We start from the raw sequence: 25,000 nt of genomic DNA, 5'->3' as shown, positions 1-25,000 counted from the left end.
TTGCCAAAAATCTGCTTAATATGTAGTCCTCATATAGAGGACATATCAGATATTAAACTGATAAGAACAGATACTACACTTGATCTTAGCCAAAAGGCCGAGAAGCAATAATCCCCAAGTGTTGGATGTCCACGCCAGGCTCTTGGCACAAATCTCACTTGAGATGGTGCCACATTTGGAGGTGTGCATAACGATGGCTGCTGCTTATCACCTCCGCCCGAGCTCTCCTTTGTGGACGCTTCATTTCTGACCTAGACAGCTCTTTGACTTTTCACAATTTCAAAAGGCTCAGCCATGAAGCAAAGCCTGCCAAAAATATATTCAACTCATGTTTGTTCCTCTCCACGGAAGTCTTTAGTAAAAGGCGAAAGACTTGTGCGTTATGAAGAGAAACCAGAGTCAGCATGGCCCTGTGTTGGAGAGCAGCGGTGGAGCCTCTCGGTCACATTCACCACCTTCACGGTAGGCCTTTTCTTTCCGCATGTCAGAGCCCAGTATGCAACATTCCCACCCCGCCCCCATCTGGCAACCAAAATTATACACGTCTTTATTAGCTCCTGCCCTGACTACTGTGATTGGCTTTTAAGCCTGTTTAAGCGATAGATCCCTGAACCACTTACATTTGGTCCAAATAGCTGACTCTGGTTTCTCACCAAGTCTCCCAGCAGGTCTTGAGTGTTTGCTTTTCTACAGGGTAAGAACAGAGTGCACCGTTCCCAGCGGCACTGCAATGCTAGGTCGATGCGTGGAGAGAAGGGAGCAAGCTCCACATGTCTGCTCCTCTTGCCAAAAATCTGCTTAATATGTAGTCCTCATATAGAGGACATATCAGATATTAAACTGATAAGAACAGATACTACACTTGATCTTAGCCAAAAGGCCGAGAAGCGATAATCCCCAAGTGTTGGATGTCCACGCCAGGCTCTTGGCACAAATCTCACTTGATATGGTGCCACATTTGGAGGTGTGCATAACGATGGCTGCTGCTTATCACCTCCGCCCGAGCTCTCCTTTGTGGACGCTTCATTTCTGACCTAGACAGCTCTTTGACTTTTCACAATTTCAAAAGGCTCAGCCATGAAGCAAAGCCTGCCAAAAATATATTCAACTCATGTTTGTTCCTCTCCACGGAAGTCTTTAGTAAAAGGCGAAAGACTTGTGCGTTATGAAGAGAAACCAGAGTCAGCATGGCCCTGTGTTGGAGAGCAGCGGTGGAGACTCTCGGTCACATTCACCACCTTCACGGTAGGCCTTTTCTTTCCGCATGTCAGAGCCCAGTATGCAACATTCCCACCCCGCCCCCATCTGGCAACCAAAATTATACACGTCTTTATTAGCTCCTGCCCTGACTACTGTGATTGGCTTTTAAGCCTGTTTAAGCGATAGATCCCTGAACCACTTACATTGGGTCCAAATAGCTGACTCTGGTTTCTCACCAAGTCTACCAGCAGGTCTTGAGTGTTTGCTTTTCTACAGGGTAAGAACAGAGTGCACCGTTCCCAGCGGCACTGCAATGCTAGGTCGATGCGTGGAGAGAAGGGAGCAAGCTCCACATTTCTGCTCCTCTTGCCAAAAATCTGCTTAATATGTAGTCCTCATATAGAGGACATATCAGATATTAAACTGATAAGAACAGATACTACACTTGATCTTAGCCAAAAGGCCGAGAAGCGATAATCCCCAAGTGTTGGATGTCCACGCCAGGCTCTTGGCACAAATCTCACTTGAGATGGTGCCACATTTGGAGGTGTGCATAACGATGGCTGCTGCTTATCACCTCCGCCCGAGCTCTCCTTTGTGGACGCTTGATTTCTGACCTAGACAACTCTTTGACTTTTCACAATTTCAAAAGGCTCAGCCATGAAGCAAAGCCTGCCAAAAATATATTCAACTCATGTTTGTTCCTCTCCACGGAAGTCTTTAGTAAAAGGCGAAAGACTTGTGCGTTATGAAGAGAAACCAGAGTCAGCATGGCCCTGTGTTGGAGAGCAGCGGTGGAGCCTCTCGGTCACATTCACCACCTTCACGGTAGGCCTTTTCTTTCCGCATGTCAGAGCCCAGTATGCAACATTCCCACCCCGCCCCCATTTGGCAACCAAAATTATACACGTCTTTATTAGCTCCTGCCCTGACTACTGTGATTGGCTTTTAAGCCTGTTTAAGCGATAGATCCCTGAACCACTTACATTGGGTCCAAATAGCTGACTCTGGTTTCTCACCAAGTCTCCCAGCAGGTCTTGAGTGTTTGCTTTTCTACAGGGTAAGAACAGAGTGCACCGTTCCCAGCGGCACTGCAATGCTAGGTCGATGCGTGGAGAGAAGGGAGCAAGCTCCACATTTCTGCTCCTCTTGCCAAAAATCTGCTTAATATGTAGTCCTCATATAGAGGACATATCAGATATTAAACTGATAAGAACAGATACTACACTTGATCTTAGCCAAAAGGCCGAGAAGCGATAATCCCCAAGTGTTGGATGTCCACGCCAGGCTCTTGGCACAAATCTCACTTTATATGGTGCCACATTTGGAGGTGTGCATAACGATGGCTGCTGCTTATCACCTCCGCCCGAGCTCTCCTTTGTGGACGCTTGATTTCTGACCTAGACAGCTCTTTGACTTTTCACAATTTCAAAAGGCTCAGCCATGAAGCAAAGCCTGCCAAAAATATATTCAACTCATGTTTGTTCCTCTCCACGGAAGTCTTTAGTAAAAGGCGAAAGACTTGTGCGTTATGAAGAGAAACCAGAGTCAGCATGGCCCTGTGTTGGAGAGCAGCGGTGGAGCCTCTCGGTCACATTCACCACCTTCACGGTAGGCCTTTTCTTTCCGCATGTCAGAGCCCAGTATGCAACATTCCCACCCCGCCCCCATCTGGCAACCAAAATTATACACGTCTTTATTAGCTCCTGCCCTGACTACTGTGATTGGCTTTTAAGCCTGTTTAAGCGATAGATCCCTGAACCACTTACATTGGGTCCAAATAGCTGACTCTGGTTTCTCACCAAGTCTCCCAGCAGGTCTTGAGTGTTTGCTTTTCTACAGGGTAAGAACAGAGTGCACCGTTCCCAGCGGCACTGCAATGCTAGGTCGATGCGTGGAGAGAAGGGAGAAAGCTCCACATTTCTGCTCCTCTTGCCAAAAATCTGCTTAATATGTAGTCCTCATATAGAGGACATATCAGATATTAAACTGATAAGAACAGATACTACACTTGATCTTAGCCAAAAGGCCGAGAAGCGATAATCCCCGAGTGTTGGATGTCCACGCCAGGCTCTTGGCACAAATCTCACTTGAGATGGTGCCACATTTGGAGGTGTGCATAACGATGGCTGCTGCTTATCACCTCCGCCCGAGCTCTCCTTTGTGGACGCTTGATTTCTGACCTAGACAGCTCTTTGACTTTTCACAATTTCAAAAGGCTCAGCCATGAAGCAAAGCCTGCCAAAAATATATTCAACTCATGTTTGTTCCTCTCCACGGAAGTCTTTAGTAAAAGGCGAAAGACTTGTGCGTTATGAAGAGAAACCAGAGTCAGCATGGCCCTGTGTTGGAGAGCAGCGGTGGAGCCTCTCGGTCACATTCACCACCTTCACGGTAGGCCTTTTCTTTCCGCATGTCAGAGCCCAGTATGCAACATTCCCACCCCGCCCCCATCTGGCAACCAAAATTATACACGTCTTTATTAGCTCCTGCCCTGACTACTGTGATTGGCTTTTAAGCCTGTTTAAGCGATAGATCCCTGAACCACTTACATTGGGTCCAAATAGCTGACTCTGGTTTCTCACCAAGTCTCCCAGCAGGTCTTGAGTGTTTGCTTTTCTACAGGGTAAGAACAGAGTGCACCGTTCCCAGCGGCACTGCAATGCTAGGTCGATGCGTGGAGAGAGGGGAGCAAGCTCCACATTTCTGCTCCTCTTGCCAAAAATCTGCTTAATATGTAGTCCTCATATAGAGGACATATCAGATATTAAACTGATAAGAACAGATACTACACTTGATCTTAGCCAAAAGGCCGAGAAGCGATAATCCCCAAGTGTTGGATGTCCACGCCAGGCTCTTGGCACAAATCTCACTTGAGATGGTGCCACATTTGGAGGTGTGCATAACGATGGCTGCTGCTTATCACCTCCGCCCGAGCTCTCCTTTGTGGACGCTTGATTTCTGACCTAGACAGCTCTTTGACTTTTCACAATTTCAAAAGGCTCAGCCATGAAGCAAAGCCTGCCAAAAATATATTCAACTCATGTTTGTTCCTCTCCACGGAAGTCTTTAGTAAAAGGCGAAAGACTTGTGCGTTATGAAGAGAAACCAGAGTCAACATGGCCCTGTGTTGGAGAGCAGCGGTGGAGCCTCTCGGTCACATTCACCACCTTCACGGTAGGCCTTTTCTTTCCGCATGTCAGAGCCCAGTATGCAACATTCCCACCCCGCCCCCATCTGGCAACCAAAATTATACACGTCTTTATTAGCTCCTGCCCTGACTACTGTGATTGGCTTTTAAGCCTGTTTAAGCGATAGATCCCTGAACCACTTACATTGGGTCCAAATAGCTGACTCTGGTTTCTCACCAAGTCTCCCAGCAGGTCTTGAGTGTTTGCTTTTCTACAGGGTAAGAACAGAGTGCACCGTTCCCAGCGGCACTGCAATGCTAGGTCGATGCGTGGAGAGAAGGGAGCAAGCTCCACATGTCTGCTCCTCTTGCCAAAAATCTGCTTAATATGTAGTCCTCATATAGAGGACATATCAGATATTAAACTGATAAGAACAGATACTACACTTGATCTTAGCCAAAAGGCCGAGAAGCGATAATCCCCAAGTGTTGGATGTCCACGCCAGGCTCTTGGCACAAATCTCACTTGAGATGGTGCCACATTTGGAGGTGTGCATAACGATGGCTGCTGCTTATCACCTCCGCCCGAGCTCTCCTTTGTGGACGCTTGATTTCTGACCTAGACAGCTCTTTGACTTTTCACAATTTCAAAAGGCTCAGCCATGAAGCAAAGCCTGCCAAAAATATATTCAACTCATGTTTGTTCCTCTCCACGGAAGTCTTTAGTAAAAGGCGAAAGACTTGTGCGTTATGAAGAGAAACCAGAGTCAACATGGCCCTGTGTTGGAGAGCAGCGGTGGAGACTCTCGGTCACATTCACCACCTTCACGGTAGGCCTTTTCTTTCCGCATGTCAGAGCCCAGTATGCAACATTCCCACCCCGCCCCCATCTGGCAACCAAAATTATACACGTCTTTATTAGCTCCTGCCCTGACTACTGTGATTGGCTTTTAAGCCTGTTTAAGCGATAGATCCCTGAACCACTTACATTGGGTCCAAATAGCTGACTCTGGTTTCTCACCAAGTCTACCAGCAGGTCTTGAGTGTTTGCTTTTCTACAGGGTAAGAACAGAGTGCACCGTTCCCAGCGGCACTGCAATGCTAGGTCGATGCGTGGAGAGAAGGGAGCAAGCTCCACATTTCTGCTCCTCTTGCCAAAAATCTGCTTAATATGTAGTCCTCATATAGAGGACATATCAGATATTAAACTGATAAGAACAGATACTACACTTGATCTTAGCCAAAAGGCCGAGAAGCGATAATCCCCAAGTGTTGGATGTCCACGCCAGGCTCTTGGCACAAATCTCACTTGAGATGGTGCCACATTTGGAGGTGTGCATAACAATGGCTGCTGCTTATCACCTCCGCCCGAGCTCTCCTTTGTGGACGCTTGATTTCTGACCTAGACAACTCTTTGACTTTTCACAATTTCAAAAGGCTCAGCCATGAAGCAAAGCCTGCCAAAAATATATTCAACTCATGTTTGTTCCTCTCCACGGAAGTCTTTAGTAAAAGGCGAAAGACTTGTGCGTTATGAAGAGAAACCAGAGTCAGCATGGCCCTGTGTTGGAGAGCAGCGGTGGAGCCTCTCGGTCACATTCACCACCTTCACGGTAGGCCTTTTCTTTCCGCATGTCAGAGCCCAGTATGCAACATTCCCACCCCGCCCCCATTTGGCAACCAAAATTATACACGTCTTTATTAGCTCCTGCCCTGACTACTGTGATTGGCTTTTAAGCCTGTTTAAGCGATAGATCCCTGAACCACTTACAATGGGTCCAAATAGCTGACTCTGGTTTCTCACCAAGTCTCCCAGCAGGTCTTGAGTGTTTGCTTTTCTACAGGGTAAGAACAGAGTGCACCGTTCCCAGCGGCACTGCAATGCTAGGTCGATGCGTGGAGAGAAGGGAGCAAGCTCCACATGTCTGCTCCTCTTGCCAAAAATCTGCTTAATATGTAGTCCTCATATAGAGGACATATCAGATATTAAACTGATAAGAACAGATACTACACTTGATCTTAGCCAAAAGGCCGAGAAGCGATAATCCCCAAGTGTTGGATGTCCACGCCAGGCTCTTGGCACAAATCTCACTTGAGATGGTGCCACATTTGGAGGTGTGCATAACGATGGCTGCTGCTTATCACCTCCGCCCGAGCTCTCCTTTGTGGACGCTTCATTTCTGACCTAGACAGCTCTTTGACTTTTCACAATTTCAAAAGGCTCAGCCATGAAGCAAAGCCTGCCAAAAATATATTCAACTCATGTTTGTTCCTCTCCACGGAAGTCTTTAGTAAAAGGCGAAAGACTTGTGCGTTATGAAGAGAAACCAGAGTCAGCATGGCCCTGTGTTGGAGAGCAGCGGTGGAGACTCTCGGTCACATTCACCACCTTCACGGTAGGCCTTTTCTTTCCGCATGTCAGAGCCCAGTATGCAACATTCCCACCCCGCCCCCATCTGGCAACCAAAATTATACACGTCTTTATTAGCTCCTGCCCTGACTACTGTGATTGGCTTTTAAGCCTGTTTAAGCGATAGATCCCTGAACCACTTACATTGGGTCCAAATAGCTGACTCTGGTTTCTCACCAAGTCTACCAGCAGGTCTTGAGTGTTTGCTTTTCTACAGGGTAAGAACAGAGTGCACCGTTCCCAGCGGCACTGCAATGCTAGGTCGATGCGTGGAGAGAAGGGAGCAAGCTCCACATTTCTGCTCCTCTTGCCAAAAATCTGCTTAATATGTAGTCCTCATATAGAGGACATATCAGATATTAAACTGATAAGAACAGATACTACACTTGATCTTAGCCAAAAGGCCGAGAAGCGATAATCCCCAAGTGTTGGATGTCCACGCCAGGCTCTTGGCACAAATCTCACTTGAGATGGTGCCACATTTGGAGGTGTGCATAACGATGGCTGCTGCTTATCACCTCCGCCCGAGCTCTCCTTTGTGGACGCTTGATTTCTGACCTAGACAACTCTTTGACTTTTCACAATTTCAAAAGGCTCAGCCATGAAGCAAAGCCTGCCAAAAATATATTCAACTCATGTTTGTTCCTCTCCACGGAAGTCTTTAGTAAAAGGCGAAAGACTTGTGCGTTATGAAGAGAAACCAGAGTCAGCATGGCCCTGTGTTGGAGAGCAGCGGTGGAGCCTCTCGGTCACATTCACCACCTTCACGGTAGGCCTTTTCTTTCCGCATGTCAGAGCCCAGTATGCAACATTCCCACCCCGCCCCCATTTGGCAACCAAAATTATACACGTCTTTATTAGCTCCTGCCCTGACTACTGTGATTGGCTTTTAAGCCTGTTTAAGCGATAGATCCCTGAACCACTTACATTGGGTCCAAATAGCTGACTCTGGTTTCTCACCAAGTCTCCCAGCAGGTCTTGAGTGTTTGCTTTTCTACAGGGTAAGAACAGAGTGCACCGTTCCCAGCGGCACTGCAATGCTAGGTCGATGCGTGGAGAGAAGGGAGCAAGCTCCACATTTCTGCTCCTCTTGCCAAAAATCTGCTTAATATGTAGTCCTCATATAGAGGACATATCAGATATTAAACTGATAAGAACAGATACTACACTTGATCTTAGCCAAAAGGCCGAGAAGCGATAATCCCCAAGTGTTGGATGTCCACGCCAGGCTCTTGGCACAAATCTCACTTGATATGGTGCCACATTTGGAGGTGTGCATAACGATGGCTGCTGCTTATCACCTCCGCCCAAGCTCTCCTTTGTGGACGCTTGATTTCTGACCTAGACAGCTCTTTGACTTTTCACAATTTCAAAAGGCTCAGCCATGAAGCAAAGCCTGCCAAAAATATATTCAACTCATGTTTGTTCCTCTCCACGGAAGTCTTTAGTAAAAGGCGAAAGACTTGTGCGTTATGAAGAGAAACCAGAGTCAGCATGGCCCTGTGTTGGAGAGCAGCGGTGGAGCCTCTCGGTCACATTCACCACCTTCACGGTAGGCCTTTTCTTTCCGCATGTAAGAGCCCAGTATGCAACATTCCCACCCCGCCCCCATCTGGCAACCAAAATTATACACATCTTTATTAGCTCCTGCCCTGACTACTGTGATTGGCTTTTAAGCCTGTTTAAGCGATAGATCCCTGAACCACTTACATTGGGTCCAAATAGCTGACTCTGGTTTCTCACCAAGTCTCCCAGCAGGTCTTGAGTGTTTGCTTTTCTACAGGGTAAGAACAGAGTGCACCGTTCCCAGCGGCACTGCAATGCTAGGTCGATGCGTGGAGAGAAGGGAGCAAGCTCCACATGTCTGCTCCTCTTGCCAACAATCTGCTTAATATGTAGTCCTCATATAGAGGACATATCAGATATTAAACTGATAAGAACAGATACTACACTTGATCTTAGCCAAAAGGCCGAGAAGCGATAATCCCCAAGTGTTGGATGTCCACGCCAGGCTCTTGGCACAAATCTCACTTGATATGGTGCCACATTTGGAGGTGTGCATAACGATGGCTGCTGCTTATCACCTCCGCCCGAGCTCTCCTTTGTGGACGCTTGATTTCTGACCTAGACAGCTCTTTGACTTTTCACAATTTCAAAAGGCTCAGCCATGAAGCAAAGCCTGCCAAAAATATATTCAACTCATGTTTGTTCCTCTCCACGGAAGTCTTTAGTAAAAGGCGAAAGACTTGTGCGTTATGAAGAGAAACCAGAGTCAGCATGGCCCTGTGTTGGAGAGCAGCGGTGGAGACTCTCGGTCACATTCACCACCTTCACGGTAGGCCTTTTCTTTCCGCATGTCAGAGCCCAGTATGCAACATTCCCACCCCGCCCCCATCTGGCAACCAAAATTATACACGTCTTTATTAGCTCCTGCCCTGACTACTGTGATTGGCTTTTAAGCCTGTTTAAGCGATAGATCCCTGAACCACTTACATTGGGTCCAAATAGCTGACTCTGGTTTCTCACCAAGTCTACCAGCAGGTCTTGAGTGTTTGCTTTTCTACAGGGTAAGAACAGAGTGCACCGTTCCCAGCGGCACTGCAATGCTAGGTCGATGCGTGGAGAGAAGGGAGCAAGCTCCACATTTCTGCTCCTCTTGCCAAAAATCTGCTTAATATGTAGTCCTCATATAGAGGACATATCAGATATTAAACTGATAAGAACAGATACTACACTTGATCTTAGCCAAAAGGCCGAGAAGCGATAATCCCCAAGTGTTGGATGTCCACGCCAGGCTCTTGGCACAAATCTCACTTGAGATGGTGCCACATTTGGAGGTGTGCATAACGATGGCTGCTGCTTATCACCTCCGCCCGAGCTCTCCTTTGTGGACGCTTGATTTCTGACCTAGACAACTCTTTGACTTTTCACAATTTCAAAAGGCTCAGCCATGAAGCAAAGCCTGCCAAAAATATATTCAACTCATGTTTGTTCCTCTCCACGGAAGTCTTTAGTAAAAGGCGAAAGACTTGTGCGTTATGAAGAGAAACCAGAGTCAGCATGGCCCTGTGTTGGAGAGCAGCGGTGGAGCCTCTCGGTCACATTCACCACCTTCACGGTAGGCCTTTTCTTTCCGCATGTCAGAGCCCAGTATGCAACATTCCCACCCCGCCCCCATTTGGCAACCAAAATTATACACGTCTTTATTAGCTCCTGCCCTGACTACTGTGATTGGCTTTTAAGCCTGTTTAAGCGATAGATCCCTGAACCACTTACATTGGGTCCAAATAGCTGACTCTTGTTTCTCACCAAGTCTCCCAGCAGGTCTTGAGTGTTTGCTTTTCTACAGGGTAAGAACAGAGTGCACCGTTCCCAGCGGCACTGCAATGCTAGGTCGATGCGTGGAGAGAAGGGAGCAAGCTCCACATGTCTGCTCCTCTTGCCAAAAATCTGCTTAATATGTAGTCCTCATATAGAGGACATATCAGATATTAAACTGATAAGAACAGATACTACACTTGATCTTAGCCAAAAGGCCGAGAAGCGATAATCCCCAAGTGTTGGATGTCCACGCCAGGCTCTTGGCACAAATCTCACTTGAGATGGTGCCACATTTGGAGGTGTGCATAACGATGGCTGCTGCTTATCACCTCCGCCCGAGCTCTCCTTTGTGGACGCTTGATTTCTGACCTAGACAGCTCTTTGACTTTTCACAATTTCAAAAGGCTCAGCCATGAAGCAAAGCCTGCCAAAAATATATTCAACTCATGTTTGTTCCTCTCCACGGAAGTCTTTAGTAAAAGGCGAAAGACTTGTGCGTTATGAAGAGAAACCAGAGTCAGCATGGCCCTGTGTTGGAGAGCAGCGGTGGAGCCTCTCGGTCACATTCACCACCTTCACGGTAGGCCTTTTCTTTCCGCATGTCAGAGCCCAGTATGCAACATTCCCACCCCGCCCCCATCTGGCAACCAAAATTATACACGTCTTTATTAGCTCCTGCCCTGACTACTGTGATTGGCTTTTAAGCCTGTTTAAGCGATAGATCCCTGAACCACTTACATTTGGTCCAAATAGCTGACTCTGGTTTCTCACCAAGTCTCCCAGCAGGTCTTGAGTGTTTGCTTTTCTACAGGGTAAGAACAGAGTGCACCGTTCCCAGCGGCACTGCAATGCTAGGTCGATGCGTGGAGAGAAGGGAGCAAGCTCCACATGTCTGCTCCTCTTGCCAAAAATCTGCTTAATATGTAGTCCTCATATAGAGGACATATCAGATATTAAACTGATAAGAACAGATACTACACTTGATCTTAGCCAAAAGGCCGAGAAGCGATAATCCCCAAGTGTTGGATGTCCACGCCAGGCTCTTGGCACAAATCTCACTTGATATGGTGCCACATTTGGAGGTGTGCATAACGATGGCTGCTGCTTATCACCTCCGCCCGAGCTCTCCTTTGTGGACGCTTGATTTCTGACCTAGACAGCTCTTTGACTTTTCACAATTTCAAAAGGCTCAGCCATGAAGCAAAGCCTGCCAAAAATATATTCAACTCATGTTTGTTCCTCTCCACGGAAGTCTTTAGTAAAAGGCGAAAGACTTGTGCGTTATGAAGAGAAACCAGAGTCAGCATGGCCCTGTGTTGGAGAGCAGCGGTGGAGACTCTCGGTCACATTCACCACCTTCACGGTAGGCCTTTTCTTTCCGCATGTCAGAGCCCAGTATGCAACATTCCCACCCCGCCCCCATCTGGCAACCAAAATTATACACGTCTTTATTAGCTCCTGCCCTGACTACTGTGATTGGCTTTTAAGCCTGTTTAAGCGATAGATCCCTGAACCACTTACATTGGGTCCAAATAGCTGACTCTGGTTTCTCACCAAGTCTACCAGCAGGTCTTGAGTGTTTGCTTTTCTACAGGGTAAGAACAGAGTGCACTGTTCCCAGCGGCACTGCAATGCTAGGTCGATGCGTGGAGAGAAGGGAGCAAGCTCCACATTTCTGCTCCTCTTGCCAAAAATCTGCTTAATATGTAGTCCTCATATAGAGGACATATCAGATATTAAACTGATAAGAACAGATACTACACTTGATCTTAGCCAAAAGGCCGAGAAGCGATAATCCCCAAGTGTTGGATGTCCACGCCAGGCTCTTGGCACAAATCTCACTTGAGATGGTGCCACATTTGGAGGTGTGCATAACGATGGCTGCTGCTTATCACCTCCGCCCGAGCTCTCCTTTGTGGACGCTTGATTTCTGACCTAGACAACTCTTTGACTTTTCACAATTTCAAAAGGCTCAGCCATGAAGCAAAGCCTGCCAAAAATATATTCAACTCATGTTTGTTCCTCTCCACGGAAGTCTTTAGTAAAAGGCGAAAGACTTGTGCGTTATGAAGAGAAACCAGAGTCAGCATGGCCCTGTGTTGGAGAGCAGCGGTGGAGCCTCTCGGTCACATTCACCACCTTCACGGTAGGCCTTTTCTTTCCGCATGTCAGAGCCCAGTATGCAACATTCCCACCCCGCCCCCATTTGGCAACCAAAATTATACACGTCTTTATTAGCTCCTGCCATGACTACTGTGATTGGCTTTTAAGCCTGTTTAAGCGATAGATCCCTGAACCACTTACATTGGGTCCAAATAGCTGACTCTGGTTTCTCACCAAGTCTCCCAGCAGGTCTTGAGTGTTTGCTTTTCTACAGGGTAAGAACAGAGTGCACCGTTCCCAGCGGCACTGCAATGCTAGGTCGATGCGTGGAGAGAAGGGAGCAAGCTCCACATTTCTGCTCCTCTTGCCAAAAATCTGCTTAATATGTAGTCCTCATATAGAGGACATATCAGATATTAAACTGATAAGAACAGATACTACACTTGATCTTAGCCAAAAGGCCGAGAAGCGATAATCCCCAAGCGTTGGATGTCCACGCCAGGCTCTTGGCACAAATCTCACTTGATATGGTGCCACATTTGGAGGTGTGCATAACGATGGCTGCTGCTTATCACCTCCGCCCGAGCTCTCCTTTGTGGACGCTTGATTTCTGACCTAGACAGCTCTTTGACTTTTCACAATTTCAAAAGGCTCAGCCATGAAGCAAAGCCTGCCAAAAATATATTCAACTCATGTTTGTTCCTCTCCACGGAAGTCTTTAGTAAAAGGCGAAAGACTTGTGCGTTATGAAGAGAAACCAGAGTCAGCATGGCCCTGTGTTGGAGATCAGCGGTGGAGCCTCTCGGTCACATTCACCACCTTCACGGTAGGCCTTTTCTTTCCGCATGTCAGAGCCCAGTATGCAACATTCCCACCCCGCCCCCATCTGGCAACCAAAATTATACACGTCTTTATTAGCTCCTGCCCTGACTACTGTGATTGGCTTTTAAGCCTGTTTAAGCGATAGATCCCTGAACCACTTACATTGGGTCCAAATAGCTGACTCTGGTTTCTCACCAAGTCTCCCAGCAGGTCTTGAGTGTTTGCTTTTCTACAGGGTAAGAACAGAGTGCACCGTTCCCAGCGGCACTGCAATGCTAGGTCGATGCGTGGAGAGAAGGGAGCAAGCTCCACATGTCTGCTCCTCTTGCCAAAAATCTGCTTAATATGTAGTCCTCATATAGAGGACATATCAGATATTAAACTGATAAGAACAGATACTACACTTGATCTTAGCCAAAAGGCCGAGAAGCGATAATCCCCAAGTGTTGGATGTCCACGCCAGGCTCTTGGCACAAATCTCACTTGATATGGTGCCACATTTGGAGGTGTGCATAACGATGGATGCTGCTTATCACCTCCGCCCGAGCTCTCCTTTGTGGACGCTTGATTTCTGACCTAGACAGCTCTTTGACTTTTCACAATTTCAAAAGGCTCAGCCATGAAGCAAAGCCTGCCAAAAATATATTCAACTCATGTTTGTTCCTCTCCACGGAAGTCTTTAGTAAAAGGCGAAAGAGTTGTGCGTTATGAAGAGAAACCAGAGTCAGCATGGCCCTGTGTTGGAGAGCAGCGGTGGAGACTCTCGGTCACATTCACCACCTTCACGGTAGGCCTTTTCTTTCCGCATGTCAGAGCCCAGTATGCAACATTCCCACCCCGCCCCCATCTGGCAACCAAAATTATACACGTCTTTATTAGCTCCTGCCCTGACTACTGTGATTGGCTTTTAAGCCTGTTTAAGCGATAGATCCCTGAACCACTTACATTGGGTCCAAATAGCTGACTCTGGTTTCTCACCAAGTCTACCAGCAGGTCTTGAGTGTTTGCTTTTCTACAGGGTAAGAACAGAGTGCACCGTTCCCAGCGGCACTGCAATGCTAGGTCGATGCGTGGAGAGAAGGGAGCAAGCTCCACATTTCTGCTCCTCTTGCCAAAAATCTGCTTAATATGTAGTCCTCATATAGAGGACATATCAGATATTAAACTGATAAGAACAGATACTACACTTGATCTTAGCCAAAAGGCCGAGAAGCGATAATCCCCAAGTGTTGGATGTCCACGCCAGGCTCTTGGCACAAATCTCACTTGAGATGGTGCCACATTTGGAGGTGTGCATAACGATGGCTGCTGCTTATCACCTCCGCCCGAGCTCTCCTTTGTGGACGCTTGATTTCTGACCTAGACAACTCTTTGACTTTTCACAATTTCAAAAGGCTCAGCCATGAAGCAAAGCCTGCCAAAAATATATTCAACTCATGTTTGTTCCTCTCCACGGAAGTCTTTAGTAAAAGGCGAAAGACTTGTGCGTTATGAAGAGAAACCAGAGTCAGCATGGCCCTGTGTTGGAGAGCAGCGGTGGAGCCTCTCGGTCACATTCACCACCTTCACGGTAGGCCTTTTCTTTCCGCATGTCAGAGCCCAGTATGCAACATTCCCACCCCGCCCCCATTTGGCAACCAAAATTATACACGTCTTTATTAGCTCCTGCCCTGACTACTGTGATTGGCTTTTAAGCCTGTTTAAGCGATAGATCCCTGAACCACTTACATTGGGTCCAAATAGCTGACTCTTGTTTCTCACCAAGTCTCCCAGCAGGTCTTGAGTGTTTGCTTTTCTACAGGGTAAGAACAGAGTGCACCGTTCCCAGCGGCACTGCAATGCTAGGTCGATGCGTGGAGAGAAGGGAGCAAGCTCCACATGTCTGCTCCTCTTGCCAAAAATCTGCTTAATATGTAGTCCTCATATAGAGGACATATCAGATATTAAACTGATAAGAACAGATACTACACTTGATCTTAGCCAAAAGGCCGAGAAGCGATAATCCCCAAGTGTTGGATGTCCACGCCAGGCTCTTGGCACAAATCTCACTTGAGATGGTGCCACATTTGGAGGTGTGCATAACGATGGCTGCTGCTTATCACCTCCGCCCGAGCTCTCCTTTGTGGACGCTTGATTTCTGACCTAGACAGCTCTTTGACTTTTCACAATTTCAAAAGGCTCAGCCATGAAGCAAAGCCTGCCAAAAATATATTCAACTCATGTTTGTTCCTCTCCACGGAAGTCTTTAGTAAAAGGCGAAAGACTTGTGCGTTATGAAGAGAAACCAGAGTCAGCATGGCCCTGTGTTGGAGAGCAGCGGTGGAGCCTCTCGGTCACATTCACCACCTTCACGGTAGGCCTTTTCTTTCCGCATGTCAGAGCCCAGTATGCAACATTCCCACCCCGCCCCCATCTGGCAACCAAAATTATACACGTCTTTATTAGCTCCTGCCCTGACTACTGTGATTGGCTTTTAAGCCTGTTTAAGCGATAGATCCCTGAACCACTTACATTTGGTCCAAATAGCTGACTCTGGTTTCTCACCAAGTCTCCCAGCAGGTCTTGAGTGTTTGCTTTTCTACAGGGTAAGAACAGAGTGCACCGTTCCCAGCGGCACTGCAATGCTAGGTCGATGCGTGGAGAGAAGGGAGCAAGCTCCACATGTCTGCTCCTCTTGCCAAAAATCTGCTTAATATGTAGTCCTCATATAGAGGACATATCAGATATTAAACTGATAAGAACAGATACTACACTTGATCTTAGCCAAAAGGCCGAGAAGCGATAATCCCCAAGTGTTGGATGTCCACGCCAGGCTCTTGGCACAAATCTCACTTGATATGGTGCCACATTTGGAGGTGTGCATAACGATGGCTGCTGCTTATCACCTCCGCCCGAGCTCTCCTTTGTGGACGCTTGATTTCTGACCTAGACAGCTCTTTGACTTTTCACAATTTCAAAAGGCTCAGCCATGAAGCAAAGCCTGCCAAAAATATATTCAACTCATGTTTGTTCCTCTCCACGGAAGTCTTTAGTAAAAGGCGAAAGACTTGTGCGTTATGAAGAGAAACCAGAGTCAGCATGGCCCTGTGTTGGAGAGCAGCGGTGGAGACTCTCGGTCACATTCACCACCTTCACGGTAGGCCTTTTCTTTCCGCATGTCAGAGCCCAGTATGCAACATTCCCACCCCGCCCCCATCTGGCAACCAAAATTATACACGTCTTTATTAGCTCCTGCCCTGACTACTGTGATTGGCTTTTAAGCCTGTTTAAGCGATAGATCCCTGAACCACTTACATTGGGTCCAAATAGCTGACTCTGGTTTCTCACCAAGTCTACCAGCAGGTCTTGAGTGGTTGCTTTTCTACAGGGTAAGAACAGAGTGCACTGTTCCCAGCGGCACTGCAATGCTAGGTCGATGCGTGGAGAGAAGGGAGCAAGCTCCACATTTCTGCTCCTCTTGCCAAAAATCTGCTTAATATGTAGTCCTCATATAGAGGACATATCAGATATTAAACTGATAAGAACAGATACTACACTTGATCTTAGCCAAAAGGCCGAGAAGCGATAATCCCCAAGTGTTGGATGTCCACGCCAGGCTCTTGGCACAAATCTCACTTGAGATGGTGCCACATTTGGAGGTGTGCATAACGATGGCTGCTGCTTATCACCTCCGCCCGAGCTCTCCTTTGTGGACGCTTGATTTCTGACCTAGACAACTCTTTGACTTTTCACAATTTCAAAAGGCTCAGCCATGAAGCAAAGCCTGCCAAAAATATATTCAACTCATGTTTGTTCCTCTCCACGGAAGTCTTTAGTAAAAGGCGAAAGACTTGTGCGTTATGAAGAGAAACCAGAGTCAGCATGGCCCTGTGTTGGAGAGCAGCGGTGGAGCCTCTCGGTCACATTCACCACCTTCACGGTAGGCCTTTTCTTTCCGCATGTCAGAGCCCAGTATGCAACATTCCCACCCCGCCCCCATTTGGCAACCAAAATTATACACGTCTTTATTAGCTCCTGCCATGACTACTGTGATTGGCTTTTAAGCCTGTTTAAGCGATAGATCCCTGAACCACTTACATTGGGTCCAAATAGCTGACTCTGGTTTCTCACCAAGTCTCCCAGCAGGTCTTGAGTGTTTGCTTTTCTACAGGGTAAGAACAGAGTGCACCGTTCCCAGCGGCACTGCAATGCTAGGTCGATGCGTGGAGAGAAGGGAGCAAGCTCCACATTTCTGCTCCTCTTGCCAAAAATCTGCTTAATATGTAGTCCTCATATAGAGGACATATCAGATATTAAACTGATAAGAACAGATACTACACTTGATCTTAGCCAAAAGGCCGAGAAGCGATAATCCCCAAGCGTTGGATGTCCACGCCAGGCTCTTGGCACAAATCTCACTTGATATGGTGCCACATTTGGAGGTGTGCATAACGATGGCTGCTGCTTATCACCTCCGCCCGAGCTCTCCTTTGTGGACGCTTGATTTCTGACCTAGACAGCTCTTTGACTTTTCACAATTTCAAAAGGCTCAGCCATGAAGCAAAGCCTGCCAAAAATATATTCAACTCATGTTTGTTCCTCTCCACGGAAGTCTTTAGTAAAAGGCGAAAGACTTGTGCGTTATGAAGAGAAACCAGAGTCAGCATGGCCCTGTGTTGGAGATCAGCGGTGGAGCCTCTCGGTCACATTCACCACCTTCACGGTAGGCCTTTTCTTTCCGCATGTCAGAGCCCAGTATGCAACATTCCCACCCCGCCCCCATCTGGCAACCAAAATTATACACGTCTTTATTAGCTCCTGCCCTGACTACTGTGATTGGCTTTTAAGCCTGTTTAAGCGATAGATCCCTGAACCACTTACATTGGGTCCAAATAGCTGACTCTGGTTTCTCACCAAGTCTCCCAGCAGGTCTTGAGTGTTTGCTTTTCTACAGGGTAAGAACAGAGTGCACCGTTCCCAGCGGCACTGCAATGCTAGGTCGATGCGTGGAGAGAAGGGAGCAAGCTCCACATGTCTGCTCCTCTTGCCAAAAATCTGCTTAATATGTAGTCCTCATATAGAGGACATATCAGATATTAAACTGATAAGAACAGATACTACACTTGATCTTAGCCAAAAGGCCGAGAAGCGATAATCCCCAAGTGTTGGATGTCCACGCCAGGCTCTTGGCACAAATCTCACTTGATATGGTGCCACATTTGGAGGTGTGCATAACGATGGATGCTGCTTATCACCTCCGCCCGAGCTCTCCTTTGTGGACGCTTGATTTCTGACCTAGACAGCTCTTTGACTTTTCACAATTTCAAAAGGCTCAGCCATGAAGCAAAGCCTGCCAAAAATATATTCAACTCATGTTTGTTCCTCTCCACGGAAGTCTTTAGTAAAAGGCGAAAGAGTTGTGCGTTATGAAGAGAAACCAGAGTCAGCATGGCCCTGTGTTGGAGAGCAGCGGTGGAGACTCTCGGTCACATTCACCACCTTCACGGTAGGCCTTTTCTTTCCGCATGTCAGAGCCCAGTATGCAACATTCCCACCCCGCCCCCATCTGGCAACCAAAATTATACACGTCTTTATTAGCTCCTGCCCTGACTACTGTGATTGGCTTTTAAGCCTGTTTAAGCGATAGATCCCTGAACCACTTACATTGGGTCCAAATAGCTGACTCTGGTTTCTCACCAAGTCTACCAGCAGGTCTTGAGTGTTTGCTTTTCTACAGGGTAAGAACAGAGTGCACCGTTCCCAGCGGCACTGCAATGCTAGGTCGATGCGTGGAGAGAAGGGAGCAAGCTCCACATTTCTGCTCCTCTTGCCAAAAATCTGCTTAATATGTAGTCCTCATATAGAGGACATATCAGATATTAAACTGATAAGAACAGATACTACACTTGATCTTAGCCAAAAGGCCGAGAAGCGATAATCCCCAAGTGTTGGATGTCCACGCCAGGCTCTTGGCACAAATCTCACTTGAGATGGTGCCACATTTGGAGGTGTGCATAACGATGGCTGCTGCTTATCACCTCCGCCCGAGCTCTCCTTTGTGGACGCTTGATTTCTGACCTAGACAACTCTTTGACTTTTCACAATTTCAAAAGGCTCAGCCATGAAGCAAAGCCTGCCAAAAATATATTCAACTCATGTTTGTTCCTCTCCACGGAAGTCTTTAGTAAAAGGCGAAAGACTTGTGCGTTATGAAGAGAAACCAGAGTCAGCATGGCCCTGTGTTGGAGAGCAGCGGTGGAGCCTCTCGGTCACATTCACCACCTTCACGGTAGGCCTTTTCTTTCCGCATGTCAGAGCCCAGTATGCAACATTCCCACCCCGCCCCCATTTGGCAACCAAAATTATACACGTCTTTATTAGCTCCTGCCCTGACTACTGTGATTGGCTTTTAAGCCTGTTTAAGCGATAGATCCCTGAACCACTTACATTGGGTCCAAATAGCTGACTCTGGTTTCTCACCAAGTCTCCCAGCAGGTCTTGAGTGTTTGCTTTTCTACAGGGTAAGAACAGAGTGCACCGTTCCCAGCGGCACTGCAATGCTAGGTCGATGCGTGGAGAGAAGGGAGCAAGCTCCACATGTCTGCTCCTCTTGCCAAAAATCTGCTTAATATGTAGTCCTCATATAGAGGACATATCAGATATTAAACTGATAAGAACAGATACTACACTTGATCTTAGCCAAAAGGCCGAGAAGCGATAATCCCCAAGTGTTGGATGTCCACGCCAGGCTCTTGGCACAAATCTCACTTGAGATGGTGCCACATTTGGAGGTGTGCATAACGATGGCTGCTGCTTATCACCTCCGCCCGAGCTCTCCTTTGTGGACGCTTGATTTCTGACCTAGACAGCTCTTTGACTTTTTACAATTTCAAAAGGCTCAGCCATGAAGCAAAGCCTGCCAAAAATATATTCAACTCATGTTTGTTCCTCTCCACGGAAGTCTTTAGTAAAAGGCGAAAGACTTGTGCGTTATGAAGAGAAACCAGAGTCAGCATGGCCCTGTGTTGGAGAGCAGCGGTGGAGACTCTCGGTCACATTCACCACCTTCACGGTAGGCCTTTTCTTTCCGCATGTCAGAGCCCAGTATGCAACATTCCCACCCCGCCCCCATCTGGCAACCAAAATTATACACGTCTTTATTAGCTCCTGCCCTGACTACTGTGATTGGCTTTTAAGCCTGTTTAAGCGATAGATCCCTGAACCACTTACATTGGGTCCAAATAGCTGACTCTGGTTTCTCACCAAGTCTACCAGCAGGTCTTGAGTGTTTGCTTTTCTACAGGGTAAGAACAGAGTGCACCGTTCCCAGCGGCACTGCAATGCTAGGTCGATGCGTGGAGAGAAGGGAGCAAGCTCCACATTTCTGCTCCTCTTGCCAAAAATCTGCTTAATATGTAGTCCTCATATAGAGGACATATCAGATATTAAACTGATAAGAACAGATACTACACTTGATCTTAGCCAAAAGGCCGAGAAGCGATAATCCCCAAGTGTTGGATGTCCACGCCAGGCTCTTGGCACAAATCTCACTTGAGATGGTGCCACATTTGGAGGTGTGCATAACGATGGCTGCTGCTTATCACCTCCGCCCGAGCTCTCCTTTGTGGACGCTTGATTTCTGACCTAGACAACTCTTTGACTTTTCACAATTTCAAAAGGCTCAGCCATGAAGCAAAGCCTGCCAAAAATATATTCAACTCATGTTTGTTCCTCTCCACGGAAGTCTTTAGTAAAAGGCGAAAGACTTGTGCGTTATGAAGAGAAACCAGAGTCAGCATGGCCCTGTGTTGGAGAGCAGCGGTGGAGCCTCTCGGTCACATTCACCACCTTCACGGTAGGCCTTTTCTTTCCGCATGTCAGAGCCCAGTATGCAACATTCCCACCCCGCCCCCATTTGGCAACCAAAATTATACACGTCTTTATTAGCTCCTGCCCTGACTACTGTGATTGGCTTTTAAGCCTGTTTAAGCGATAGATCCCTGAACCACTTACATTGGGTCCAAATAGCTGACTCTGGTTTCTCACCAAGTCTCCCAGCAGGTCTTGAGTGTTTGCTTTTCTACAGGGTAAGAACAGAGTGCACCGTTCCCAGCGGCACTGCAATGCTAGGTCGATGCGTGGAGAGAAGGGAGCAAGCTCCACATTTCTGCTCCTCTTGCCAAAAATCTGCTTAATATGTAGTCCTCATATAGAGGACATATCAGATATTAAACTGATAAGAACAGATACTACACTTGATCTTAGCCAAAAGGCCGAGAAGCAATAATCCCCAAGTGTTGGATGTCCACGCCAGGCTCTTGGCACAAATCTCACTTGATATGGTGCCACATTTGGAGGTGTGCATAACGATGGCTGCTGCTTATCACCTCCGCCCGAGCTCTCCTTTGTGGACGCTTGATTTCTGACCTAGACAGCTCTTTGACTTTTCACAATTTCAAAAGGCTCAGCCATGAAGCAAAGCCTGCCAAAAATATATTCAACTCATGTTTGTTCCTCTCCACGGAAGTCTTTAGTAAAAGGCGAAAGACTTGTGCGTTATGAAGAGAAACCAGAGTCAGCATGGCCCTGTGTTGGAGAGCAGCGGTGGAGCCTCTCGGTCACATTCACCATCTTCACGGTAGGCCTTTTCTTTCCGCATGTCAGAGCCCAGTATGCAACATTCCCACCCCGCCCCCATCTGGCAACCAAAATTATACACGTCTTTATTAGCTCCTGCCCTGACTACTGTGATTGGCTTTTAAGCCTGTTTAAGCGATAGATCCCTGAACCACTTACATTGGGTCCAAATAGCTGACTCTGGTTTCTCAACAAGTCTCCCAGCAGGTCTTGACTGTTTGCTTTTCTACAGGGTAAGAACAGAGTGCACCGTTCCCAGCGGCACTGCAATGCTAGGTCGATGCGTGGAGAGAAGGGAGCAAGCTCCACATTTCTGCTCCTCTTGCCAAAAATCTGCTTAATATGTAGTCCTCACATAGAGGACATATCAGATATTAAACTGATAAGAACAGATACTACACTTGATCTTAGCCAAAAGGCCGAGAAGCAATAATCCCCAAGTGTTGGATGTCCACGACAGGCTCTTGGCACAAATCTCACTTGATATGGTGCCACATTTGGAGGTGTGCATAACGATGGCTGCTGCTTATCACCTCCGCCCGAGCTCTCCTTTGTGGACGCTTGATTTCTGACCTAGACAGCTCTTTGACTTTTCACGGTAGGCCTTTTCTTTCCGCATGTCAGAGCCCAGTATGCAACATTCCCACCCCGCCCCCATCTGGCAACCAAAATTATACACGTCTTTATTAGCTCCTGCCCTGACTACTGTGATTGGCTTTTAAGCCTGTTTAAGCGATAGATCCCTGAACCACTTACGTTGGGTCCAAATAGCTGACTCTGGTTTCTCACCAAGTCTCCCAGCAGGTCTTGAGTGTTTGCTTTTCTACAGGGTAAGAACAGAGTGCACCGTTCCCAGCGGCACTGCAATGCTAGGTCGATGCGTGGAGAGAAGGGAGCAAGCTCCACATGTCTGCTCCTCTTGCCAAAAATCTGCTTAATATGTAGTCCTCATATAGAGGACATATCAGATATTAAACTGATAAGAACAGATACTACACTTGATCTTAGCCAAAAGGCCGAGAAGCGATAATCCCCAAGTGTTGGATGTCCACGCCAGGCTCTTGGCACAAATCTCACTTGATATGGTGCCACATTTGGAGGTGTGCATAACGATGGCTGCTGCTTATCACCTCCGCCCGAGCTCTCCTTTGTGGACGCTTGATTTCTGACCTAGACAGCTCTTTGACTTTTCACAATTTCAAAAGGCTCAGCCATGAAGCAAAGCCTGCCAAAAATATATTCAACTCATGTTTGTTCCTCTCCACGGAAGTCTTTAGTAAAAGGCGAAAGACTTGTGCGTTATGAAGAGAAACCAGAGTCAGCATGGCCCTGTGTTGGAGAGCAGCGGTGGAGACTCTCGGTCACATTCACCACCTTCACGGTAGGCCTTTTCTTTCCGCATGTCAGAGCCCAGTATGCAACATTCCCACCCCGCCCCCATCTGGCAACCAAAATTATACACGTCTTTATTAGCTCCTGCCCTGACTACTGTGATTGGCTTTTAAGCCTGTTTAAGCGATAGATCCCTGAACCACTTACATTGGGTCCAAATAGCTGACTCTGGTTTCTCACCAAGTCTACCAGCAGGTCTTGAGTGTTTGCTTTTCTACAGGGTAAGAACAGAGTGCACCGTTCCCAGCGGCACTGCAATGCTAGGTCGATGCGTGGAGAGAAGGGAGCAAGCTCCACATTTCTGCTCCTCTTGCCAAAAATCTGCTTAATATGTAGTCCTCATATAGAGGACATATCAGATATTAAACTGATAAGAACAGATACTACACTTGATCTTAGCCAAAAGGCCGAGAAGCGATAATCCCCAAGTGTTGGATGTCCACGCCAGGCTCTTGGCACAAATCTCACTTGAGATGGTGCCACATTTGGAGGTGTGCATAACGATGGCTGCTGCTTATCACCTCCGCCCGAGCTCTCCTTTGTGGACGCTTGATTTCTGACCTAGACAACTCTTTGACTTTTCACAATTTCAAAAGGCTCAGCCATGAAGCAAAGCCTGCCAAAAATATATTCAACTCATGTTTGTTCCTCTCCACGGAAGTCTTTAGTAAAAGGCGAAAGACTTGTGCGTTATGAAGAGAAACCAGAGTCAGCATGGCCCTGTGTTGGAGAGCAGCGGTGGAGCCTCTCGGTCACATTCACCACCTTCACGGTAGGCCTTTTCTTTCCGCATGTCAGAGCCCAGTATGCAACATTCCCACCCCGCCCCCATTTGGCAACCAAAATTATACACGTCTTTATTAGCTCCTGCCCTGACTACTGTGATTGGCTTTTAAGCCTGTTTAAGCGATAGATCCCTGAACCACTTACATTGGGTCCAAATAGCTGACTCTGGTTTCTCACCAAGTCTCCCAGCAGGTCTTGAGTGTTTGCTTTTCTACAGGGTAAGAACAGAGTGCACCGTTCCCAGCGGCACTGCAATGCTAGGTCGATGCGTGGAGAGAAGGGAGCAAGCTCCACATTTCTGCTCCTCTTGCCAAAAATCTGCTTAATATGTAGTCCTCATATAGAGGACATATCAGATATTAAACTGATAAGAACAGATACTACACTTGATCTTAGCCAAAAGGCCGAGAAGCAATAATCCCCAAGTGTTGGATGTCCACGCCAGGCTCTTGGCACAAATCTCACTTGATATGGTGCCACATTTGGAGGTGTGCATAACGATGGCTGCTGCTTATCACCTCCGCCCGAGCTCTCCTTTGTGGACGCTTGATTTCTGACCTAGACAGCTCTTTGACTTTTCACAATTTCAAAAGGCTCAGCCATGAAGCAAAGCCTGCCAAAAATATATTCAACTCATGTTTGTTCCTCTCCACGGAAGTCTTTAGTAAAAGGCGAAAGACTTGTGCGTTATGAAGAGAAACCAGAGTCAGCATGGCCCTGTGTTGGAGAGCAGCGGTGGAGCCTCTCGGTCACATTCACCATCTTCACGGTAGGCCTTTTCTTTCCGCATGTCAGAGCCCAGTATGCAACATTCCCACCCCGCCCCCATCTGGCAACCAAAATTATACACGTCTTTATTAGCTCCTGCCCTGACTACTGTGATTGGCTTTTAAGCCTGTTTAAGCGATAGATCCCTGAACCACTTACATTGGGTCCAAATAGCTGACTCTGGTTTCTCAACAAGTCTCCCAGCAGGTCTTGACTGTTTGCTTTTCTACAGGGTAAGAACAGAGTGCACCGTTCCCAGCGGCACTGCAATGCTAGGTCGATGCGTGGAGAGAAGGGAGCAAGCTCCACATATCTGCTCCTCTTGCCAAAAATCTGCTTAATATGTAGTCCTCACATAGAGGACATATCAGATATTAAACTGATAAGAACAGATACTACACTTGATCTTAGCCAAAAGGCCGAGAAGCAATAATCCCCAAGTGTTGGATGTC

The 25,000-nt window shown here is 47.3% G+C and overlaps 64 non-coding genes across 64 annotated transcripts in view; all 64 read right to left on the bottom strand.

The window, feature by feature from the left end:
* LOC133016288 (U2 spliceosomal RNA) overlaps positions 1 to 109 on the bottom strand; it is a 192-nt gene extending 83 nt beyond the window's left edge. Inside the window, exon 1 of the small nuclear RNA XR_009681677.1 lies at positions 1 to 109. This exon is cut by the window's left edge and continues 83 nt beyond it. This is a non-coding gene — a small nuclear RNA (U2 spliceosomal RNA).
* Positions 110 to 289: 180 nt separating this feature from the next.
* LOC133016741 (U5 spliceosomal RNA) lies at positions 290 to 402 on the bottom strand. Its single transcript, XR_009682098.1, has one exon. It is a non-coding gene; the product is annotated as a U5 spliceosomal RNA (small nuclear RNA).
* Positions 403 to 700: 298 nt separating this feature from the next.
* Positions 701 to 892, bottom strand: LOC133016252 (U2 spliceosomal RNA). Its single transcript, XR_009681643.1, has one exon. It is a non-coding gene; the product is annotated as a U2 spliceosomal RNA (small nuclear RNA).
* Positions 893 to 1,072: 180 nt separating this feature from the next.
* Positions 1,073 to 1,185, bottom strand: LOC133016740 (U5 spliceosomal RNA). The gene has a single exon (XR_009682097.1). It is a non-coding gene; the product is annotated as a U5 spliceosomal RNA (small nuclear RNA).
* A 298-nt stretch (positions 1,186 to 1,483) lies between these two features.
* On the bottom strand, positions 1,484 to 1,675 carry LOC133017433 (U2 spliceosomal RNA). Its single transcript, XR_009682744.1, has one exon. It is a non-coding gene; the product is annotated as a U2 spliceosomal RNA (small nuclear RNA).
* Positions 1,676 to 1,855: 180 nt separating this feature from the next.
* LOC133016739 (U5 spliceosomal RNA) lies at positions 1,856 to 1,968 on the bottom strand. The gene has a single exon (XR_009682096.1). It is a non-coding gene; the product is annotated as a U5 spliceosomal RNA (small nuclear RNA).
* Positions 1,969 to 2,266: 298 nt separating this feature from the next.
* On the bottom strand, positions 2,267 to 2,458 carry LOC133017431 (U2 spliceosomal RNA). Its single transcript, XR_009682743.1, has one exon. It is a non-coding gene; the product is annotated as a U2 spliceosomal RNA (small nuclear RNA).
* A 180-nt stretch (positions 2,459 to 2,638) lies between these two features.
* LOC133016738 (U5 spliceosomal RNA) lies at positions 2,639 to 2,751 on the bottom strand. Its single transcript, XR_009682095.1, has one exon. It is a non-coding gene; the product is annotated as a U5 spliceosomal RNA (small nuclear RNA).
* Positions 2,752 to 3,049: 298 nt separating this feature from the next.
* Positions 3,050 to 3,241, bottom strand: LOC133016351 (U2 spliceosomal RNA). Its single transcript, XR_009681736.1, has one exon. It is a non-coding gene; the product is annotated as a U2 spliceosomal RNA (small nuclear RNA).
* A 180-nt stretch (positions 3,242 to 3,421) lies between these two features.
* Positions 3,422 to 3,534, bottom strand: LOC133016737 (U5 spliceosomal RNA). Its single transcript, XR_009682094.1, has one exon. It is a non-coding gene; the product is annotated as a U5 spliceosomal RNA (small nuclear RNA).
* A 298-nt stretch (positions 3,535 to 3,832) lies between these two features.
* On the bottom strand, positions 3,833 to 4,024 carry LOC133016235 (U2 spliceosomal RNA). Its single transcript, XR_009681627.1, has one exon. It is a non-coding gene; the product is annotated as a U2 spliceosomal RNA (small nuclear RNA).
* A 180-nt stretch (positions 4,025 to 4,204) lies between these two features.
* LOC133016736 (U5 spliceosomal RNA) lies at positions 4,205 to 4,317 on the bottom strand. Its single transcript, XR_009682093.1, has one exon. It is a non-coding gene; the product is annotated as a U5 spliceosomal RNA (small nuclear RNA).
* Positions 4,318 to 4,615: 298 nt separating this feature from the next.
* On the bottom strand, positions 4,616 to 4,807 carry LOC133016251 (U2 spliceosomal RNA). The gene has a single exon (XR_009681642.1). It is a non-coding gene; the product is annotated as a U2 spliceosomal RNA (small nuclear RNA).
* Positions 4,808 to 4,987: 180 nt separating this feature from the next.
* On the bottom strand, positions 4,988 to 5,100 carry LOC133016735 (U5 spliceosomal RNA). The gene has a single exon (XR_009682092.1). It is a non-coding gene; the product is annotated as a U5 spliceosomal RNA (small nuclear RNA).
* A 298-nt stretch (positions 5,101 to 5,398) lies between these two features.
* On the bottom strand, positions 5,399 to 5,590 carry LOC133017430 (U2 spliceosomal RNA). The gene has a single exon (XR_009682742.1). It is a non-coding gene; the product is annotated as a U2 spliceosomal RNA (small nuclear RNA).
* Positions 5,591 to 5,770: 180 nt separating this feature from the next.
* LOC133016734 (U5 spliceosomal RNA) lies at positions 5,771 to 5,883 on the bottom strand. The gene has a single exon (XR_009682091.1). It is a non-coding gene; the product is annotated as a U5 spliceosomal RNA (small nuclear RNA).
* A 298-nt stretch (positions 5,884 to 6,181) lies between these two features.
* On the bottom strand, positions 6,182 to 6,373 carry LOC133016249 (U2 spliceosomal RNA). The gene has a single exon (XR_009681640.1). It is a non-coding gene; the product is annotated as a U2 spliceosomal RNA (small nuclear RNA).
* Positions 6,374 to 6,553: 180 nt separating this feature from the next.
* Positions 6,554 to 6,666, bottom strand: LOC133016733 (U5 spliceosomal RNA). Its single transcript, XR_009682090.1, has one exon. It is a non-coding gene; the product is annotated as a U5 spliceosomal RNA (small nuclear RNA).
* Positions 6,667 to 6,964: 298 nt separating this feature from the next.
* LOC133017429 (U2 spliceosomal RNA) lies at positions 6,965 to 7,156 on the bottom strand. Its single transcript, XR_009682741.1, has one exon. It is a non-coding gene; the product is annotated as a U2 spliceosomal RNA (small nuclear RNA).
* Positions 7,157 to 7,336: 180 nt separating this feature from the next.
* On the bottom strand, positions 7,337 to 7,449 carry LOC133016731 (U5 spliceosomal RNA). The gene has a single exon (XR_009682088.1). It is a non-coding gene; the product is annotated as a U5 spliceosomal RNA (small nuclear RNA).
* A 298-nt stretch (positions 7,450 to 7,747) lies between these two features.
* Positions 7,748 to 7,939, bottom strand: LOC133017428 (U2 spliceosomal RNA). Its single transcript, XR_009682740.1, has one exon. It is a non-coding gene; the product is annotated as a U2 spliceosomal RNA (small nuclear RNA).
* A 180-nt stretch (positions 7,940 to 8,119) lies between these two features.
* LOC133016730 (U5 spliceosomal RNA) lies at positions 8,120 to 8,232 on the bottom strand. Its single transcript, XR_009682087.1, has one exon. It is a non-coding gene; the product is annotated as a U5 spliceosomal RNA (small nuclear RNA).
* A 298-nt stretch (positions 8,233 to 8,530) lies between these two features.
* Positions 8,531 to 8,722, bottom strand: LOC133016350 (U2 spliceosomal RNA). The gene has a single exon (XR_009681735.1). It is a non-coding gene; the product is annotated as a U2 spliceosomal RNA (small nuclear RNA).
* Positions 8,723 to 8,902: 180 nt separating this feature from the next.
* LOC133016728 (U5 spliceosomal RNA) lies at positions 8,903 to 9,015 on the bottom strand. Its single transcript, XR_009682086.1, has one exon. It is a non-coding gene; the product is annotated as a U5 spliceosomal RNA (small nuclear RNA).
* A 298-nt stretch (positions 9,016 to 9,313) lies between these two features.
* On the bottom strand, positions 9,314 to 9,505 carry LOC133017427 (U2 spliceosomal RNA). Its single transcript, XR_009682739.1, has one exon. It is a non-coding gene; the product is annotated as a U2 spliceosomal RNA (small nuclear RNA).
* Positions 9,506 to 9,685: 180 nt separating this feature from the next.
* LOC133016727 (U5 spliceosomal RNA) lies at positions 9,686 to 9,798 on the bottom strand. Its single transcript, XR_009682085.1, has one exon. It is a non-coding gene; the product is annotated as a U5 spliceosomal RNA (small nuclear RNA).
* Positions 9,799 to 10,096: 298 nt separating this feature from the next.
* LOC133016248 (U2 spliceosomal RNA) lies at positions 10,097 to 10,288 on the bottom strand. Its single transcript, XR_009681639.1, has one exon. It is a non-coding gene; the product is annotated as a U2 spliceosomal RNA (small nuclear RNA).
* Positions 10,289 to 10,468: 180 nt separating this feature from the next.
* Positions 10,469 to 10,581, bottom strand: LOC133016726 (U5 spliceosomal RNA). Its single transcript, XR_009682084.1, has one exon. It is a non-coding gene; the product is annotated as a U5 spliceosomal RNA (small nuclear RNA).
* Positions 10,582 to 10,879: 298 nt separating this feature from the next.
* LOC133016247 (U2 spliceosomal RNA) lies at positions 10,880 to 11,071 on the bottom strand. Its single transcript, XR_009681638.1, has one exon. It is a non-coding gene; the product is annotated as a U2 spliceosomal RNA (small nuclear RNA).
* A 180-nt stretch (positions 11,072 to 11,251) lies between these two features.
* LOC133016725 (U5 spliceosomal RNA) lies at positions 11,252 to 11,364 on the bottom strand. Its single transcript, XR_009682083.1, has one exon. It is a non-coding gene; the product is annotated as a U5 spliceosomal RNA (small nuclear RNA).
* Positions 11,365 to 11,662: 298 nt separating this feature from the next.
* Positions 11,663 to 11,854, bottom strand: LOC133016299 (U2 spliceosomal RNA). Its single transcript, XR_009681687.1, has one exon. It is a non-coding gene; the product is annotated as a U2 spliceosomal RNA (small nuclear RNA).
* A 180-nt stretch (positions 11,855 to 12,034) lies between these two features.
* On the bottom strand, positions 12,035 to 12,147 carry LOC133016724 (U5 spliceosomal RNA). The gene has a single exon (XR_009682082.1). It is a non-coding gene; the product is annotated as a U5 spliceosomal RNA (small nuclear RNA).
* Positions 12,148 to 12,445: 298 nt separating this feature from the next.
* Positions 12,446 to 12,637, bottom strand: LOC133017425 (U2 spliceosomal RNA). The gene has a single exon (XR_009682737.1). It is a non-coding gene; the product is annotated as a U2 spliceosomal RNA (small nuclear RNA).
* Positions 12,638 to 12,817: 180 nt separating this feature from the next.
* LOC133016723 (U5 spliceosomal RNA) lies at positions 12,818 to 12,930 on the bottom strand. Its single transcript, XR_009682081.1, has one exon. It is a non-coding gene; the product is annotated as a U5 spliceosomal RNA (small nuclear RNA).
* A 298-nt stretch (positions 12,931 to 13,228) lies between these two features.
* Positions 13,229 to 13,420, bottom strand: LOC133016245 (U2 spliceosomal RNA). Its single transcript, XR_009681637.1, has one exon. It is a non-coding gene; the product is annotated as a U2 spliceosomal RNA (small nuclear RNA).
* Positions 13,421 to 13,600: 180 nt separating this feature from the next.
* On the bottom strand, positions 13,601 to 13,713 carry LOC133016965 (U5 spliceosomal RNA). The gene has a single exon (XR_009682314.1). It is a non-coding gene; the product is annotated as a U5 spliceosomal RNA (small nuclear RNA).
* Positions 13,714 to 14,011: 298 nt separating this feature from the next.
* On the bottom strand, positions 14,012 to 14,203 carry LOC133017424 (U2 spliceosomal RNA). The gene has a single exon (XR_009682736.1). It is a non-coding gene; the product is annotated as a U2 spliceosomal RNA (small nuclear RNA).
* A 180-nt stretch (positions 14,204 to 14,383) lies between these two features.
* Positions 14,384 to 14,496, bottom strand: LOC133016722 (U5 spliceosomal RNA). Its single transcript, XR_009682080.1, has one exon. It is a non-coding gene; the product is annotated as a U5 spliceosomal RNA (small nuclear RNA).
* A 298-nt stretch (positions 14,497 to 14,794) lies between these two features.
* Positions 14,795 to 14,986, bottom strand: LOC133016244 (U2 spliceosomal RNA). The gene has a single exon (XR_009681636.1). It is a non-coding gene; the product is annotated as a U2 spliceosomal RNA (small nuclear RNA).
* A 180-nt stretch (positions 14,987 to 15,166) lies between these two features.
* LOC133016721 (U5 spliceosomal RNA) lies at positions 15,167 to 15,279 on the bottom strand. The gene has a single exon (XR_009682079.1). It is a non-coding gene; the product is annotated as a U5 spliceosomal RNA (small nuclear RNA).
* A 298-nt stretch (positions 15,280 to 15,577) lies between these two features.
* On the bottom strand, positions 15,578 to 15,769 carry LOC133016243 (U2 spliceosomal RNA). Its single transcript, XR_009681635.1, has one exon. It is a non-coding gene; the product is annotated as a U2 spliceosomal RNA (small nuclear RNA).
* A 180-nt stretch (positions 15,770 to 15,949) lies between these two features.
* Positions 15,950 to 16,062, bottom strand: LOC133016719 (U5 spliceosomal RNA). Its single transcript, XR_009682077.1, has one exon. It is a non-coding gene; the product is annotated as a U5 spliceosomal RNA (small nuclear RNA).
* Positions 16,063 to 16,360: 298 nt separating this feature from the next.
* Positions 16,361 to 16,552, bottom strand: LOC133016298 (U2 spliceosomal RNA). Its single transcript, XR_009681686.1, has one exon. It is a non-coding gene; the product is annotated as a U2 spliceosomal RNA (small nuclear RNA).
* A 180-nt stretch (positions 16,553 to 16,732) lies between these two features.
* LOC133016718 (U5 spliceosomal RNA) lies at positions 16,733 to 16,845 on the bottom strand. Its single transcript, XR_009682076.1, has one exon. It is a non-coding gene; the product is annotated as a U5 spliceosomal RNA (small nuclear RNA).
* A 298-nt stretch (positions 16,846 to 17,143) lies between these two features.
* On the bottom strand, positions 17,144 to 17,335 carry LOC133017423 (U2 spliceosomal RNA). Its single transcript, XR_009682735.1, has one exon. It is a non-coding gene; the product is annotated as a U2 spliceosomal RNA (small nuclear RNA).
* A 180-nt stretch (positions 17,336 to 17,515) lies between these two features.
* LOC133016717 (U5 spliceosomal RNA) lies at positions 17,516 to 17,628 on the bottom strand. The gene has a single exon (XR_009682075.1). It is a non-coding gene; the product is annotated as a U5 spliceosomal RNA (small nuclear RNA).
* A 298-nt stretch (positions 17,629 to 17,926) lies between these two features.
* LOC133016242 (U2 spliceosomal RNA) lies at positions 17,927 to 18,118 on the bottom strand. Its single transcript, XR_009681634.1, has one exon. It is a non-coding gene; the product is annotated as a U2 spliceosomal RNA (small nuclear RNA).
* Positions 18,119 to 18,298: 180 nt separating this feature from the next.
* On the bottom strand, positions 18,299 to 18,411 carry LOC133016964 (U5 spliceosomal RNA). Its single transcript, XR_009682313.1, has one exon. It is a non-coding gene; the product is annotated as a U5 spliceosomal RNA (small nuclear RNA).
* A 298-nt stretch (positions 18,412 to 18,709) lies between these two features.
* On the bottom strand, positions 18,710 to 18,901 carry LOC133017422 (U2 spliceosomal RNA). Its single transcript, XR_009682734.1, has one exon. It is a non-coding gene; the product is annotated as a U2 spliceosomal RNA (small nuclear RNA).
* A 180-nt stretch (positions 18,902 to 19,081) lies between these two features.
* On the bottom strand, positions 19,082 to 19,194 carry LOC133016716 (U5 spliceosomal RNA). Its single transcript, XR_009682074.1, has one exon. It is a non-coding gene; the product is annotated as a U5 spliceosomal RNA (small nuclear RNA).
* A 298-nt stretch (positions 19,195 to 19,492) lies between these two features.
* LOC133016241 (U2 spliceosomal RNA) lies at positions 19,493 to 19,684 on the bottom strand. Its single transcript, XR_009681633.1, has one exon. It is a non-coding gene; the product is annotated as a U2 spliceosomal RNA (small nuclear RNA).
* Positions 19,685 to 19,864: 180 nt separating this feature from the next.
* LOC133016715 (U5 spliceosomal RNA) lies at positions 19,865 to 19,977 on the bottom strand. Its single transcript, XR_009682073.1, has one exon. It is a non-coding gene; the product is annotated as a U5 spliceosomal RNA (small nuclear RNA).
* A 298-nt stretch (positions 19,978 to 20,275) lies between these two features.
* On the bottom strand, positions 20,276 to 20,467 carry LOC133017421 (U2 spliceosomal RNA). The gene has a single exon (XR_009682733.1). It is a non-coding gene; the product is annotated as a U2 spliceosomal RNA (small nuclear RNA).
* A 180-nt stretch (positions 20,468 to 20,647) lies between these two features.
* On the bottom strand, positions 20,648 to 20,760 carry LOC133016714 (U5 spliceosomal RNA). The gene has a single exon (XR_009682072.1). It is a non-coding gene; the product is annotated as a U5 spliceosomal RNA (small nuclear RNA).
* Positions 20,761 to 21,058: 298 nt separating this feature from the next.
* Positions 21,059 to 21,250, bottom strand: LOC133016171 (U2 spliceosomal RNA). Its single transcript, XR_009681568.1, has one exon. It is a non-coding gene; the product is annotated as a U2 spliceosomal RNA (small nuclear RNA).
* Positions 21,251 to 21,430: 180 nt separating this feature from the next.
* LOC133016711 (U5 spliceosomal RNA) lies at positions 21,431 to 21,543 on the bottom strand. Its single transcript, XR_009682071.1, has one exon. It is a non-coding gene; the product is annotated as a U5 spliceosomal RNA (small nuclear RNA).
* Positions 21,544 to 21,841: 298 nt separating this feature from the next.
* LOC133016186 (U2 spliceosomal RNA) lies at positions 21,842 to 22,033 on the bottom strand. The gene has a single exon (XR_009681581.1). It is a non-coding gene; the product is annotated as a U2 spliceosomal RNA (small nuclear RNA).
* Positions 22,034 to 22,438: 405 nt separating this feature from the next.
* LOC133016240 (U2 spliceosomal RNA) lies at positions 22,439 to 22,630 on the bottom strand. The gene has a single exon (XR_009681632.1). It is a non-coding gene; the product is annotated as a U2 spliceosomal RNA (small nuclear RNA).
* A 180-nt stretch (positions 22,631 to 22,810) lies between these two features.
* Positions 22,811 to 22,923, bottom strand: LOC133016710 (U5 spliceosomal RNA). Its single transcript, XR_009682070.1, has one exon. It is a non-coding gene; the product is annotated as a U5 spliceosomal RNA (small nuclear RNA).
* Positions 22,924 to 23,221: 298 nt separating this feature from the next.
* Positions 23,222 to 23,413, bottom strand: LOC133017420 (U2 spliceosomal RNA). The gene has a single exon (XR_009682732.1). It is a non-coding gene; the product is annotated as a U2 spliceosomal RNA (small nuclear RNA).
* Positions 23,414 to 23,593: 180 nt separating this feature from the next.
* LOC133016709 (U5 spliceosomal RNA) lies at positions 23,594 to 23,706 on the bottom strand. The gene has a single exon (XR_009682069.1). It is a non-coding gene; the product is annotated as a U5 spliceosomal RNA (small nuclear RNA).
* Positions 23,707 to 24,004: 298 nt separating this feature from the next.
* LOC133016170 (U2 spliceosomal RNA) lies at positions 24,005 to 24,196 on the bottom strand. Its single transcript, XR_009681567.1, has one exon. It is a non-coding gene; the product is annotated as a U2 spliceosomal RNA (small nuclear RNA).
* Positions 24,197 to 24,376: 180 nt separating this feature from the next.
* On the bottom strand, positions 24,377 to 24,489 carry LOC133016708 (U5 spliceosomal RNA). The gene has a single exon (XR_009682068.1). It is a non-coding gene; the product is annotated as a U5 spliceosomal RNA (small nuclear RNA).
* A 298-nt stretch (positions 24,490 to 24,787) lies between these two features.
* Positions 24,788 to 24,979, bottom strand: LOC133016283 (U2 spliceosomal RNA). Its single transcript, XR_009681672.1, has one exon. It is a non-coding gene; the product is annotated as a U2 spliceosomal RNA (small nuclear RNA).
* Positions 24,980 to 25,000: the final 21 nt, after the last annotated feature.

The sequence above is a fragment of the Limanda limanda genome, chromosome 12 (assembly GCF_963576545.1).
Source record: "Limanda limanda chromosome 12, fLimLim1.1, whole genome shotgun sequence".
In the NCBI taxonomy this organism is placed as follows: Eukaryota; Metazoa; Chordata; class Actinopteri; order Pleuronectiformes; family Pleuronectidae; genus Limanda; species Limanda limanda.
Note: the sequence above shows the minus strand (reverse complement) of the source record. Positions and strands in the feature narration are given on the sequence as shown.